The following is a 16836-nucleotide window of genomic DNA, read 5'->3' on the forward strand; positions in this document are numbered from 1 at the left end:
AGTTACTCTGTGACTACAATTTTTAAAGAGTTGTCTGATCAAATTAAAAGGGTGAAAGAACATAAGAGAAAGTATGAATATAGAAAGAAAGTGTACATGATCACTTTGTGAGCAAAAAAATAAAGAAGCAACCAAACAACTATAAAATCCTTATTATCATCCTGAAATATACAGAAAGTATATGAGAAATACCCATATAAATCATGAATCTAAGATCCAAAAAAGAGACTGATTCTTTTCAAAATAATTATTTAGTGTATATTCAATGGCCTCATTGTTCGTATCAAGCAAAAGAATATCAAAATATCAATTCTATTCTATTTTATAAAGCACAATATCTTTGACTTTCTACTATTTCTCATTGTATATGTTCTTACATTTGCTTTTCTCAAAACTACACAAGTTAAATACAATGCCTCATTTAATAGGTAAGTAAGGATCACTTTTCCTTATAGATCTTTTCAGCATGTTATGATGAATATGGCTTAAAGTATTACTTTAAATGATAGGTACATTGCTGCATGACCTTTCCTCTTTAATAAAATTTGGTGCACATTTCAAATAATCAGCCAAAAAGTTTCAAAATACTATCTAGTCTATTTGCCTCTTGTCAAAGTGTACTCAAATTAGCATGACTTTCTGGATTTCCCCAATCCCTCTCCCCCACTTCTAACAATTTTTCTTAAAATATTTATAATAAGCATGATATCCTTAGGATCTATTGTAGATTCTTTGGCTTCAATTTAAACCACATAATTTCATATCCTCTCTGCCTCAAAATAAAAAAAGGCCAACAGTACAATATACCATCATAATATGAATGTGTGGTACACTGTATTTGTGACAAGAGACTATTTTTGAATTCCACCCCCTCGGTTTCTATCTCCAAGCTCAGCTCCCCTTTATCTAGGAAGAACCGGCCAAAAAAAAAATTTTAATAGATGAAATTCCTATAAAAGTACTTTGCTTCTGCCTGAATTTTTAAAAAATGTGTTAAAATAATATTCTCTTATTTTTAACTTTTTATAGAGAAAAAATTCCTAATAAGGAAATTCTGAAATGAGATGCAGAGTTCACATTATTTCTTTCATATTAATTTATTATGCTGATGTTGCTTCAAAGACATAAATTAATCAGCTAAGGACAGTGGGAGGCTGGTTATGGGGTGGAAGACTGGGCAACCTACTCAACCTGGGCTCAAAATTCTTATGTGTAAAATGATGAGAATAACACCTGCCCTCTGTATTACTTATTCTGGAAGTGTGCATCAACCAAGAACAGTCTGTGAAAATGCTCTCAAGATATATATTAACATATAGCATTGATATACTTATTTCAAAGAAGCATGACATTTCCAATCAGAATTTATTTCAAACTTAGATAAAAATTTTATCTTGTGGCTCCTAGAAAATTTCAAAATTCTCAAACGATTATATCCTTGGCTTCTCAAGTCTGCCTACTTTACTAGGCTAAATTTCCAAACACTCCTTGGGTCTCCAAGTAATGTCACATGTGTCGTCAAGATGCATCACCTGAGTGTGGGATGTATCACACATTTTCCCCTTTGATATTCCTCTCATTCAAATGATGATGCACAAATGGAAATAAAAATGAGCCCACCACATTGAAATAGAAGCTGTCTGTTCCTCTGAATAACTAATTTCTGTGAGATAAGACTGTAAAAAATGACTCTGTACCATTAAAAAGGGTAGTCTAGAAATCCTGGCATCTGTGAAAAATTTATAGCATCACTAAACTTTGGAAAAAGCCAAAGTTCTGTTTTCTTTCCTCATAAAAACAAAGTTAAATGTTCACTTTCTTAGTTGTTTATCATCAAAATATTATTGACACACACACAATTAGGTTTCAGACATTTGTTGAAAAACAATAATTATAGAAGAAAATAATAAGGCTTGTTTCCATATTAAATTGCCTTGGAACTTAGTAAAAAAAATACGATAAAGTTTCAATACTTTAATAGCAAATCAGAAAACCTAGTTATAATCATTAAAGAATTAATGCCCTAAGAACACCAAATGCTGCCAAGGATGTGGAGCAGTAGGAACTCTCATTCATGGCTGGTAGGAACATAAAATGGTGCAGCCACTTTGGAAGACAGTTTGGTGGTTTCTTACAAAACTAAACATATTCTTACCATATAATCCAGAAACTGCGCACCTTGATATTTACCCAAAGGAGCTGAAAACTTATGTCCACACAAAAACCTGCACATGGATGTTTATAGCAGCTTTATTCATAATTGCCAAAACTTAGAAGCAGCCAAGATACACTTCAGTAGGTGCTATAGACTGAAAGTTTGTGTCACTTCGCAATTCATGTTTGTCTGATCCCTAATGTAATGGTATTAGAAGGTACGGCTTTGAGAAGTGATAATGTTATGAGGGCATAGCTCTGATGAATGAGATTAATGTCCTTATAAAAGAGATTCCAGAAAAGTCTCTTGCCTCTTCCGCTATTTGAGGTCTCAGCAAAAAGATGACCACCTATGAACTAAGAAATGGATCCCCACTAGACACTGAATCTGCCTGTATCTTGGTCCTGAAATTCCCAACTTCCAGAACTACAAGAAATAAATTTCTGTTCTTTATAGGACCCCTAGTCTATGGTATTGTGTTATAGCAGTCTGAACGGACTAAGACAGTAGGTGAATAGATAAACCTTGGTACATCCAGACAACGAATTATTCAGCACTAAAATGAAATGAGCTAGCAAGCCGAGAAAACACATGGAGGAAACACATGCATATCACTAAGTGAAGAAAGCCAATTTGAAAAAGCTACATACTATGTGATTCCAACTATATGACATCCTGGAAAAGGCAAAACTGTGGAGACGGTAAAAAGATCAGGGGTTGTCAGGGGTTGGGGATGAAGAGAGATGAACATGTGGAGCACAGGAGACTTTTAGGGCAATGAAACTATCTGGATGATACTATAATTGTGGATATAGGTCATTACATATTTGTCCAAACCTATAGAATATGCAACACTGAGAGTGAACGCTCATGTAAACTACAGACTTTGGGTGATAATGATGTGTCCACGTAGGTATGTCATTTGTAAGAAATGTTCCATTCTTTTGGGGAATGTGGACAATAGTGGAGGCTAAGCTTGTGTTGGGGGCAGGGGATATACAGTAAATTTCTGCACCTTTTGCTTAATTTTGCTGTAACCTAAAACTGCTCTAAAAATAAAGTCTTTAAAAAGGACACAATTAATGCCCATGATTACTTCCTTTCACTGATGAGTTTTACCCATCTCACCCTTAAAATGTAAACTTTGGACTAGGTGATCTCTGTTTCCCTTGCAAGTCTAACATTCTGTGGTTCTAAAACCAGGATATGATTGGCCAGTGATTAGAGACAGACATACCCACACCACAAACAAAAACTGATAAAACAATGGCTGACCATAATGGAGTCATTATTCCACACAGTCCACAGTTGGCAGAATAATGGCAGGGTCCACATCCTAACCCTGTGACTATGTTATCTTACGTGGAGAAGGGAACTTTGCATATGTGCTTAAGTTAAGGACCTTAAAATGGGGAAGTTTTTCCAATTTATCCAAGTGGGACCTGTCTAATCACACGGGTCAATAAAAGTTAAGAAGCTTTCCAATCTATGGTCAGAGAAGGAGACTGACCTCAGGAGTGGGGTCAGAGAGATGCTACATTGTTGGCTTTGAAGATGGAAGGAAGAGGCTAAAAGCCAAGGAATGTGAGTGGCTTCTAGAAGCTGGAAAAGGCAAGGAAATGGATTCTTTCCTGGAGCCTCCAAAAAGGAAAGCCCTGCACCAATGTGCATTTAGTCCAGTGAGACATGTGTCAAACTTCTGACATACAAAATAATAAGATAATAAATTTATGTTGCTTTAAATCACGAAGTGTGGCAATTTTTTACAGCAGTAATAGAAATTAATACAGTTCAAAAAGGGGAAAAATATGTTGTCTCTTCTTAGAAGAAATGGAATTATATTTTAATAGTATTTATGCTAGATTGTGAATAATTACCTACTTGATTTCATCTGATTTCCACAATGTTAGGGATTCTTCATAAAGCTTATAAATATTTCAGTAATTTATCAGGGATAAAATACGGAGTCTCAGGCAAGAGATATTATGAACTATGCTGATAAGTGCCCATGACTTTCTTTAGCTATGATAAATATCATAACTTATCTAAAAATGCCACACAGAATCTTATACAGCGTGTAAATAATTTAATCTCCCCACTCTGCTGATTTGGAGACAACATCACTAAAAATCATCTCTTCAAAAGACTTTGGTATTTTTATAAGATGTCAAAAGTCTAAAGTGACAACTTTCCTGAGTAATTTTGGCTTTCTTTATGTTTTTTTAATCCAGCTTTATTATTCCAGCATATGGCAGTCCCCTCGATTCTTCCATGCAGCTCTCAACACCCTTAAGCGCAGGGCACAACTGATAACTGTATTGAAAGGAGCTGCTGATTGGCTTGCGTTTCCCTTTAAGTATGATCCAAATACTCTCACAGAGAATATGGGAAATAGTTAACTTAATAAACATAGACGTATAAAGCTTACATTTATGACAGGGGCCAGCCAGTGGTGCAGCGGTTAAGTTCCCACGTTCCACTTCCGTGCCCTGGGGTTCCCTGGTTCGGATCCCGGGTGCAGACATGGCACCGCTTGGCAAGCCATGCTGTGGTAGGCATCCCATATATAAAGTAGAAGAAGATGGGCATGGATGTTAGCTCAGGGCCAGTCTTCCTCAGCAAAAAGAGGAGGATTGGCAGCAGATGTTAGCTCAGGGCTAATCTTCCTCAAAAAAAATAAAATTATGACGTGCATCTGAGTTTTAAGATACTTAAAAAAAACTTCAAATACAAAACATTGAGTAAATAAAGGAGATGCAACTGTCCTACATTAATTAGACTTTTTTTTTTAAATTCAGTATTAGTTTTCAAATAAGGAACTGCTTTGAGAAATTAAGTTAAGCAATTACCATTAATAAAATGAATATCTCTCTCATAACCTCTCTCAGTTGTCTTTTGAAGAGTGCATTTCAAAAGTCTACGCGTTCATTATTAGAAAATCCATTTCCATCTGGCAAAGATAATTGGATGTCAATGTGCAGACTTAAAGAGAAAGATCAACTTTGCTTTGTCATTGCTTTTAAAAGAGCCTATTAGCGTCCCCTTGGCAATGACTCCAGACAAAAACACACAGATTCTTCAAATTTGCACCCCTACGGTCTTTCCTTCAGTTCATCATTCACAGGAGCTTGTCTTCTCTGTTCCTGATGTTTGCTGGGCCTCTCGTATTGGCGACAGAGTTACTACGTTCCCCAAGGGAAACACTATTGATCTCACTGGGCAATCGTTTAAATTCCCAGATGAACCGAAACAAGCATCTCAAATAAAGCAAAAAGAAACAGTTGTGCTGGTTTTTGGAAACTACCTTCAGAGGTTGTTGACAATTCAAAGGCTATAGAATCAAGAAGTATATTAAAAATATGAATAGTTTGTAAAACTGGAAAACCAAAAACCAAGTGGATGCTACATCCAAAGTAATCCTTAGGGGGGCAAGGTGGTACCAAAAAGAGGAGCATATGATGTTATTTACTTACTTTAAGTCAAATGTTGTTGGGAATAACATTAATAATTAATAATGCAGATTTCAATCGAAGTTGCCACAGAGTTTGACTTAATAAAATATTACTATAATCATTAATATTTATTATTAATTATATATACTTAATAATTTAGTAACTTTTAGCTTATTGTTAGCATTTATCCCCAACAAGTTATGTCATTTAACGTGATAATTAAGGGCAGACGCTCCAACACGATACTACCTGGGTTCAAATCCTACCTCCGCCCTATCACCTTGGGTAAACTACTTAACTCTTCTGGTTTTCATTTACTCACCTACAAATCGATTTAAAGGATTTACAAGCGTAAGGATTGAATCAGTTAAACAATTAAAGTAATAGACCAGTTCCTAAAACACAATTAACAATGTATATGTATGTGTGTGTGTATGGGGGTTTCATACATGACATTTCCAGTTTCATGGAAAACTTACCAGCTATTTTACTAGTGTGATAAGAAATTCAAAGATGAGATGAAGAGCTTTAGAGTAACATCTTTCTTGAAAAAATAATATATCTCTATATCTATCTATCTATCATCCACCTATCTATCTATCTGTCTATCTATCTGTAAAGGCTGCTGGAAACCCTTATGTTGAATTAGGACGATCAAAGATTTAGGGGGAAGATGTGAGAGGTGTTGCATCTTTATGCCAGAAGGAATACCAAGAGCAGAAGTGTAGCCTAATACTATTAATAATTATTCAACTCTACTGAAAGATTACTATGTGCTTGGCACTTTTCTGTGAGCTTTTCAAACATATGATGATAAATCTCAAATAGTATACTTAAAGTGGCAGATGGCAGTGGGTCTCCATCCATGCTGCTCATGGGAGTCCCCAGGACAGCTTTTTAAAATATCAAAACCTGAGTCTCACCACTGGAGATTCTAATTGATCTATCAGGTGTGAAAACTGGGCATTTGTATTTATTAAAAGCTCGTCTGGTATTTACAAAAAGCTCCTCTGGCATTTACATGCATACAGGGTTGAGAATCACTTTGTTAACATCTTTAAGTTTAAAAAAAAAATTCAGGGTAAAGGCAGACCGGAAAAACAAACCATTCTTCCAATCCAGCATCTACTTAGGATTTTGAACCAATCTGTGCTAACAAGTAAATTAAAATTGCAAGTAAACAAAAATCCATTATTTTTACTCATTCTCTAAAATAGGAATTAAGTGAAGAAACTACTATGGGTGGGTGAGCCGAATTTTGGTTCCTTTGCTTTTATTTTGGTCAGGTTGTAGGTTCTCTTTCTCTTACCCCAGCATGCTCACTTTCAACGAAGAGAATGTACCTCCTTAGTTGCCTCTTGTCACCCTGAATTAAGGATATACAGGGGAAAGAAGAGGGCCTGGTTCCCAAGTTCCTCTGTCCTATCCCCAAATATGCAGAAGTTTTAATGGCTAATGGCACCAGCTCTGATGTCAGGCAGAGTTATTGGGTGCAAATGTTGACTCTACATTTCACTTGACTGATCATGGAAAATCTTAACTTCTCTACACCTTGCTTTCCTCATTTGCAAAAGAAAAAGGGGAGTAGTATTGGTTTGATAGTGTTGAAAGAAATAAGTGAAACAATCATGTAAATATTTCAATTTATATAATGCTCATCACAAAGTAAATGGTCAGCGAATACTACAGATAACAATATATATAATGAACCACTACTGATAAAGTTCATGTCTGGTCCTCTCTAGGAAGTTCTTGTCCAATAATAGGTAAACAGCAGAGGCATAACTTAAGAAATAACACTTAAAGACAGCCTGTTGTATGGAGTCTCCTCTAGGAAAGGTTTGTAACCTCTACCCTCCTTCTTAAACTTTATGCAGGGTTTCCTTAGAGCAATACCCTACGGGTGGAATGATTTGTTTCTTCTAATCTCAAAGGGTTCCTTCCTTCATCAAGAAGTGGGTGGTGAGGCAGGCTCCCAAATTGTGCCCTCAGCCTCATCATCGCACAGGTCAAATTAGAGTTCAGTGCAACTGGTATTTCTAAGCATCTGTTAACACAACGTATAGATCATAATGAAGTCCATGGAGATTACAAGACATAACGCATATATTTCTGCATAGAACACACTGCCATGATACGAAACCCTTTACTTTCCTACAATTTTATCTTATCAACTAAAGACCATTGTCATCTCTTCCAAAAGCTTTTGGCATGAGTATATATCACTGGCCTTGAAAGTATCTGATGCACATCTATCAACTTTTGAATCCTCTTCCTGTCATTAGTGAACCTTTTGTCCTCTCCTTACCAATCACTTAAGAAATCTTTGAGTATTCCCATGTGACAGCCACTATCATAGGCATCTCAGAATAGAGAAGTTTTAAAAGAGATGTATTCCTTGTCCTCTTGAAACTTATATTCTATTTTAAAATTAATGTAAGGATAAAATTATTTAATCAGAATTGTGATTAAGTGAAGAGGACAGATGTGCTTAGGGTGTATAGATTGGGTCATCCAGTAAAGTACTCTGAGGAGGTGACTTTCAGGGTAAATTTCAAAGAAGATGATAAATGATCCAGGCAAGAGTGATGGCAAGAAATTGTGAAATGGGAACAGCCTGTACCAAGATGTGGCAATAGGAGGGGACAACAGTTCAGATTGCAGCTGAACCCAAGAAAGCAATAGGAAATGTGCTACAAGCAAGGGCTAGAGAGGTGTGGAGGGTCAGATTTTGCATCTACATGTTGGCTCAGCTAAGGATTTGGCACTTTAGTCTAGAATCAATGATAAGCTATTGAGCAGGGGAGCTGTATGATTAGGTTTGTGTTCTTAAAATATTCTTTCGGTTTCAGGGTGAAGAGCAGATTGGAAAAAGCAGGAATAATGTAAGAGATGATTATGGGACTTGGATGACAACAATAGAAATGAAAAGATTCAAGAATATGTATAAAAAGAATCAGAATGATTTGATAATGGATTATATGTGAGAGTCAAGTTTAAGAATAACTCCCTGGTGTCTGCTTTGAAAGGATGAATAAGGGTGCCAATCTTCAAGACTGAGAACACCTGTTGGGGACTAGATTTGGATATACAAAAGAATAAATCAGTGTGTGACATCATCTGCTGAAGATGTCTGTATGTTAAAGGCGTTCAAGCAAGAATGTTGTGTAGGCAGTTGAATAATTAAGCTTGGAGGTTAGTGAAGAAATTTGTTCTGGGCAAATAAATCTAGGAGATTTTGGTCTATCAGTAAGTAAATCCATGAGAATAAAGAGACTAGAGTAATGAGAGAAGGTGGCCAAGATGGATTGGGTCTATTTGGAGAGTGGACTTTTTACCATATTTAATTTTAGATATTTTAAAGAAGAGAAGGCATTTTAGTTAAAAAGGAATTGTAATTGTGTTTCTGGAGTCAAGGTTAATGACATAATAGCAGCCTTAATCATAGTTTATTAAAAATCCTTACATAATGCCAACCGGTTGCAATGAAGATCTATTTTAGGAGAAATTGTGGGTTAAAACATTTTGCAATTCTCATAACCACTACGTCAACTTGCAGTTTAAGCACTTCCTGCCTGTAATCCTTTTTCCCTCCCTCCCTTCCCATCTCCGTCCCCCTCCTCCTTCTTCTATCCATCCATCAAACATTTCTATAACAACTACTACATTCTGAAAATATATAAAATAAATAATTTCCTGCCCTTAAAGATTTTATAATCTAGTTAAAAGATCTGTAAACTTTTGTAATAAAGGAGCAAAGAATACGAATTAGAGAAGGCTCTGCAAAGATGCTGATCTTTGAAAATAAGTAGACATTTCCTCAATAGACAAGGGACGTGCACTGGACAGGCTGGAGAAAGACTGCCATTCACATACCCCTGCAGAGAAAAGTAGCTATGTGCTCCAAGGTTCCCTGCTGTGAACGGCTATGCTAGGGTCAGTATCTGATCCAGAGGGTGTATGGGGTTAAATGACACCATCAGGGTTTTTCTGCCTGGGAGGTTACACAGGAAAGAGAAAGGTAGGAGGATAAGGAAACAGCTAAACCAGTATATATCTAAGAATGAGGAAGGATGGAAATGGGGGAGGGAGAAAGAGAGAAAGGAAGGGTAGGTGGAAGCAGAGAAGGAAGAGAGGGAGGGAAGCAAGAAAAGGGGAGGAAGAAGAAAAAAAGAGGATAAGGAGAAGAAGAGGAAAATGTTGAAACACCACAACAAGAGCAAGGAGATGAAGTGACAAGGTGCCCTATAACTGGTTACAGCACAGTGTGCCTACTGGAGAAAATGTATGACATGGAGTATCTTCCTCATTGTCTGAGAGGAGACCCTTCAATGAACTGGATTTTTCTTTAGGTACTCTCTGGAAGTTGGATGTCCTCCAAGTCATCAGAGTAATTTTTCAAACCTTTTCCATAAAAATTTTATGAGTATAAATATGATCTACTTGATTCTAGTAGTTGTAAAAATAAATAAAAATAAAGAACATTGACAATTACAAATACTGAGTGCATCTTAGAGGAAAAAGTTGAACAGAAGTAAAATTCAAAAATTATTTACTTTTCTTAAGTAATGATTTAACAAATCTCCAGCGGCTCTAGTTTCAACCATTTCTTCATTCATCTGGTGAATGAGTGATGCTGAAAGGGATACTAGAGTCAATAACATTGGGAGGGAAGCTTCTCCCTAATAGTAATATTCAGTGACCTGTATGGCATGGAAAACAACCAATCAAAATCAACACACCAACATCACAAAGGATTCTGGTTCCTAAACAACCAAGTCTACTACACTCCTGTGTCCTGGCTGATGGCAGCTCTGATTGTACCTTTCAGCACATATATAAGAAAATGAGTTTAATCATCATGCTGAAAAAATTAAAGACTGTTGTTTTAGGCTGAATATCAGGTTTGATTTCAATTCAGACATCAGGGAAACTCATGATGAATTTCATTTTTAGATAACAATAAGAAATCTGGAAGATATTTTATCACTGAAGTCAAATAAAGACAAAATGCAATTGAATTCACTTAATATTCATGAGCATCATTGACTATTGTCTAGATTTACAAAGGTAACATAAGCCAAAATCAAGAATCCCTTAAAAAAATAAACACTTCCCATATTGACACACTGTAGGCATGCTGAAAATAAAATGTTTTTGATTAATTTGTACTCTCTGATTTATGAGATTTATACCCTGAATTGAAAATCTTGTCTATCAAATACAAATCTTTTTTCCTGTGGACTGTTTTACTTTAAATAGCTCAGCCCTTGAGACTTGATAATTGAATTTACTAATACCAAATTTTTTTATAATATGTAATTCATGTTGTGAAAGAACGCTTACTCAAAGGAAGAGTTTCCATTCGTTACTCCTAAACTTGGCGCATTCCCAGCATGAATATTAGTCCAATTATACATGCGGACTATAAAATCTTGGACCAAGTTGCAACTTCCTGATTTGGGAGACTCTTCTATTATTCCTAATGAACCCTAAATTAGATAAGAATAATTAAGAAATAACTGGCCAATAAAATCCTCTTATGATGACTCATTGGTGGCAGCAGCTTTATGATGAGCTGAAGGAACACAAAGCAACCTCTCCATTATCCATAGGTGTGCCTCAAAAATATGTCTAATGAGTTACCACCCCCACAAGGCCATTGCTTAATTTTGACTTGAATATTTTCCTGTGATGATAAGAAGACAAAGACATTAGGAGAACAACATTTAGGGGCATAAAAGCTTTCTCTATCACAGTAGAACATTTTTAGCTATTACTAAAAGTTTACCTGGTTTCAGATTGAAAAAATTGCTAAGTCAAAATTTTATTTAAAGGAGGTTGATATATACAATGTGTGAAGGACTGCAGTGAATTGGAAAAAAAATGCATAAAACTGTGCCAAGAAATGTACCAGACATATATACAAACGGGATTTAAACAACAGATTGTACAAATTAGAGATAATACATATTTTTAAAAATTTTTTCATATGCAGGAAATGTCACATTAATGGAAACCAACTTTGAAGAGAAGGAAGTGTTCTATCTAAAATAAGTGAAAATAAGGCATGAAACAAATCATGGGAAAATGATCCTTGTTTACATCCAATAGGAAGAAATGACAACATCAATCGTTTGTGGGGAGGTAAAAATCACTCAATTGATAAAATCTATCAATCATTATGATTAACCATTTTAATATCTAAATCAATATAAATATTGACAGAGGCATCTTATTTATTTTTAAACTATTTCGCTCAGTAAATGCTTAGGGCCACCCTTGTTGGGTGTATGCCGGATTCAGTCCAGCTGTGTTAGGTCAGGGCAAAAGCTCACGAAACCCAGACCTCATTTCTGGAGGATTCATTCTGCACCTTCCATACCCAGCTCCCTTTAGAAGCTCCATCTCTGCCTGTGTTCCGTCCACTGTTTTGATCTCCTGGTTTTCTACTTGTTTCTCTTCTGTCTTCTGTTCTTAATCTCTGCTTCCATGGCTTAAATCCTCTCTCCTGACCTGGCATTACTTGGAGTGTTTCCAGGCACTTTGACCCTTGTGACTTGTTGTGGGGCTCCCTTGCATAAGGGAGTTGGGAGAGGGGGAGTTCTGACTCCTCGGTCAACTGTGAAGTTCATATACAAGAATTCCCTGGGCTAGACCTTTGCTTGCCTAGAGGATCAAGTGTCAGACATCAGTTTTTAGGTCCATGACCTTAACATAAGCAAACACGCTGCTTACTTCTTATAGCTTCCTTTCTGATATGGACATTGTTATGCTACCCTTCTGACAAAGTTGACCAAAAATGGAAGAAGCATCTCTTTGGTTTTGGAGAATGCCTTTGTATATCACACGCACATGCCTCTTTAGAAAGTTGTCTATTGGAATTTGGCTCCTGATTATTCCTTATATTGAATTTGATCAATATAAACATAAGTACTACAAAATAAACATATTTTCTTTACAATTCTAAGCATAGGCAAATATGTTAATTTACTGAGAAGGTCAGTTACCTTAATCAGGAATGCATACTCCTTGTTAGTTTAGCTAGCGTTTACTCAAAAGTCAAAGCAATAAATTCTTTAATTAACACAATGCATGATGGAAGTTGGTTTTTACCGGCAAAAGTTGGTAATATTCAAAATGTGATTTAGCTAGAAATAAGTTCAAAGTATTCCTTCTCTTGCATAAATGGGATATAAATAGGTCTTGAGCCGCTCATCCTTGCTCTTCAAATGGTGCCAAGTCTTGATTTTAAAAGTGTCCTATATCCAGCTACAGAGGCAGAGGGTTCTGGTTCCCTTATGCCCACAGTAAGTTTAATTAAACATTTTCTCTAGAATGTTATAGCATTTATCTCAACAATCCTTTTATGTAATATATGGTCAAAGCACCTAAAAGGACAGAGATTTCATTAACCAACAGGTTTTAAATGTTCTCATGACTATTGGCAAATAAATAACAGTATGAGTACCAAATTCTAAGACTTACCATCATGTCTAATAGTGACATAGCAGCAGAGAAAACTTCTGATCCTCACCTGTAACCACTGAAGGATACCAGTAATTATGAAAAAGAACCAAATAATTCTCAATGACATTTTGGCTTAGGTTAGTCTATAACAGAAAATAAATCTTAAAATCCCAATAAAATTAAAAAAAATATGTCAATGGGATGGTTATTAGGGTAACTATTAAGGTGTTTTCTAAGTATTTGAGTCTATTTGTTGAAGAATAGATAGATGATAGACAGAGATAGATAGGTAGATAGATAGATAGATAGATAGATAGATAGATAGATAGATAGATAGATGGATGGATAGATTAGACAGCTAGCTAGCTAGATGATACATAGACAAGATAAACAGATAGATATTAGTCATTAGGATGGATAAAACTTAGAAAAGTTTCAGTAAGTTCTAAAATATAGGAAAATTTTGCTGAAGGACTCAAACCTCAAGATGTGGAAGGACAGCTGGCATGGGAGCTATGTGTAACCTCTCATAGTGGTGTATAGGGCCATTGAGGTATATTATATAGTAAACCACATATGAATGATTATTCTAACAGACGGTGAAACTACTCAGGAACATTAGAAAGAGAGGAGACACGCTGCTAGACTCGGGCAAAAGTGACAAGAATTTAGATAGGAATAGCAGAAAAGAAAGAAGAGAAAATATAGGAAATATTTACATCAAGCGGGTTAAAACACAACTCTAGTCATGCCCTCCCTTATAATTAGGAATATTTTATATCAGGAAATTCTGGACCACTCATTCAATATTACTAGATGATAGAATGGCCACTTGGAGTCTAGAATAATTGAAAAAGTCAATTAAAGGGAATAATTTATTAACTTTTAAGTAAGCGTAGTCATATTCTCCCTCAATTTCTAATCTTACATTATTATCCACCTTAGAGTGTTTTATAAAATATATTTATCCTAAAATAGATTAAGCTGCACATAAGAAAAAAAAGCACCCACTTGAATTGCTGCCCTCAGCTTTTTCTGGAAATTCTCTCCCCTGATCTTGTTTCTTTGGGAAGATACACTTGATTTCTCTATCCCGTGTGGTCTTCCCTGGAAACAACATTGCTTCCAAGTACAGAAAGTATAGCATAATGTTTTGGTATAAATGTCAATGTTAATTTTAAATATCTTAATACTTTTAAAAAAACATTAGATGTGGTTCAAACTCCATGCAAAACATTATCAAATAACACACACACTTCCCCTTTCTGTGAGTTAGAAGCACAATTTTACCTTTTATTTATATCCTAAACTAATTATAAAATAACTTAGCAGAAAAGTTCTAAAATTTCTCTGTAAAACAGTACATTCATATCAGAATAAAATTCCTAATGAGTTCTTAATTTGGCTAATAGCACAATTTTTTGAAGTTTTTGGTGAAAGAGATTCTCTCTGGAATAAGATTATTTCCTATAAAGCATTGTATTTAATTAGATAATATTCTATATTTATATTTTATGATTAGCTATGATATTCTATGTCATTTTTCTAAGGATTTTTAGAAAACTATTTTACACATTCTATCAACATTTTTTTCTTTTTAAAACTGCCTTAGTATTTCTTTTGTAATTCCATTCCTTTAGGATTTTTATGAGTATTGTTTCTTCTTAGACAACCATTCTTTTAGTTTTAACCTTCCTTCTATTTCTTTTGTAAATAAGTTAATTATTATTATTATTATTTTTGAGGAAAATTAGCCCTAAGCTAACATCTACCGCCAATCCTCCTCTTTTTGGTGAGGAAGACTGGCCCTGAGCTAACATCCGTGCCCATCTCCTTCTGCTTTATACGTGGGACGCCTACCACAGCATGGTTTGCCAAGCGGTGCCACGTCCACACCCGGGATCTGAACTGGTGAACCCCAGGCAGCCGAATTGGAACATGCGCCACCGGGCTGGCCCTGAAATAAGTTTATTTTTATCATTATTAATATACTACATCTTTATTATTGAAAGTCCTGCCTAAATGTAAAAATTAAAATATAAAACTAATAAAATATGAGACCATATTCTTATGACATTCTGAATTGGGACATACTTCTTAACACTTGTCCCACTCCCACTCCTAAGTCACAAATTATAAGGAGGAAAGTTGATATATTTTAATTCTCCAAAAATAAATATTTGTTTTTATCAGGTAATGACATCATAGACAAAGTTAATAGATAAGAATTTACTCTCTAGAATATGCCAGGTACTTCTTTAATCAACAAGAAAAAGACCTGGAATCCCAACAGGAAAACTGTCAAGGTTATAAAAAACTGATGAAGATGGTAATGGTTAATGGTAAAGACTCTACCTCGTTAATAGTCAGACTAATGATAATTAAGAAAAAAATGCAACATGACATGACACTCATTATTGAAAAAACAATCAAGTCACATAATATCAAATCCTATAGAGAAAGGGGACTACGGACTTCCATCAGTGCTGGCTGGAGCTGAAACCGGAGCAGCCAAGCTGGAGCACAGTCTCCAGGGTTTGGTGAAACTGACTACGTGGACAGTCTATCACCTATAAATTTCTTAAAATATACCAAAGAATCCCCACCACCACACACAAATGAAGAAAAGCAATGTTTAATTGAATTAATCACAGAGTTAATCATGGCGTCAAATAGTTGGAACCAATCTAGGAATCCATCTAGGGAAATGCATGTGTAAAAATATATCAGTAAAGAGGTCAAAAGCTACAGACGAGATGGGTAGCAGCACGGACAGATGTTCAATTAAAGACTGAGTGGGGAAAAAGAAGAAAACAAAGGATGAAACTTAAAGCTCAAAACCATTTATATAAGCTAAAGACACAAAAATAATATATATTTATACACACACATACACATATAAATACATCCACCCATCCTTGTACACATACACATCCATGTATGTGTATCCATCCATACACATATAAATACATCCTTCCCCCCAAAATGAAGGGGGAAAAAGTTTCATTTATTCAACTAATATTTACCTAGGAAATGTAGAAATGTAAGAAAAGTACATTGGAAGCAAATTTCTAAATACAGTAAAGGGTATACCTATGAGGGACAGAGAGTGTTAGGATTTAGAGAAAATATAAAGGTAAAATAAAAGTTTAAAAGCCCAAAGAAAGGCTTTCCAAAGACTGATGTCAATATTGTGCCATTCACTGAGATCAACAAAATTCTGTGTGCTTGAGACCTAAAAGGAAACATAAATGCAACAAAGAAAAGGCTAATTATATCCTCAGAGTATTAACTCTCTGTTTTATATACTGCAGTAGTTACAATTTCTTACACTAGTTCTAATAGAGTCCCCTATTATTCTACATAAAGGATTGTTTGTAGAAACTATGAGGATTATAATATATGTGCATATTCAAATAACACGACACTGAATATTTTATAAACGTTACTTTTGACTACGTATCAAAACAAAAGACTTTTACATAAATACTCACAAAGCTTATAAAGAAGTGATAATACTAGGCGTCTACTGCACCAACGGCTCTTAAACCGTGCTCTGGAAAAGAATCTCCTAACTACTAGGAAGATGGACCAGGGTACCTACAAGCAAAAAGGATTTTATTTCCCTTTCTACCAAACAATGAAAATTTACATTGCCACCACAGAAAATTTAACTTAAAGAAAGACTGGCTTCTAAAATGTTTGAAAATCATTCTAGAAAAGAGCTACCCACTCAAGCATGAGTCCTAAATCTCGAGT

Source organism: Equus quagga, chromosome 22 (assembly GCF_021613505.1).
Source record: "Equus quagga isolate Etosha38 chromosome 22, UCLA_HA_Equagga_1.0, whole genome shotgun sequence".
Lineage (NCBI taxonomy): Eukaryota > Metazoa > Chordata > Mammalia > Perissodactyla > Equidae > Equus > Equus quagga.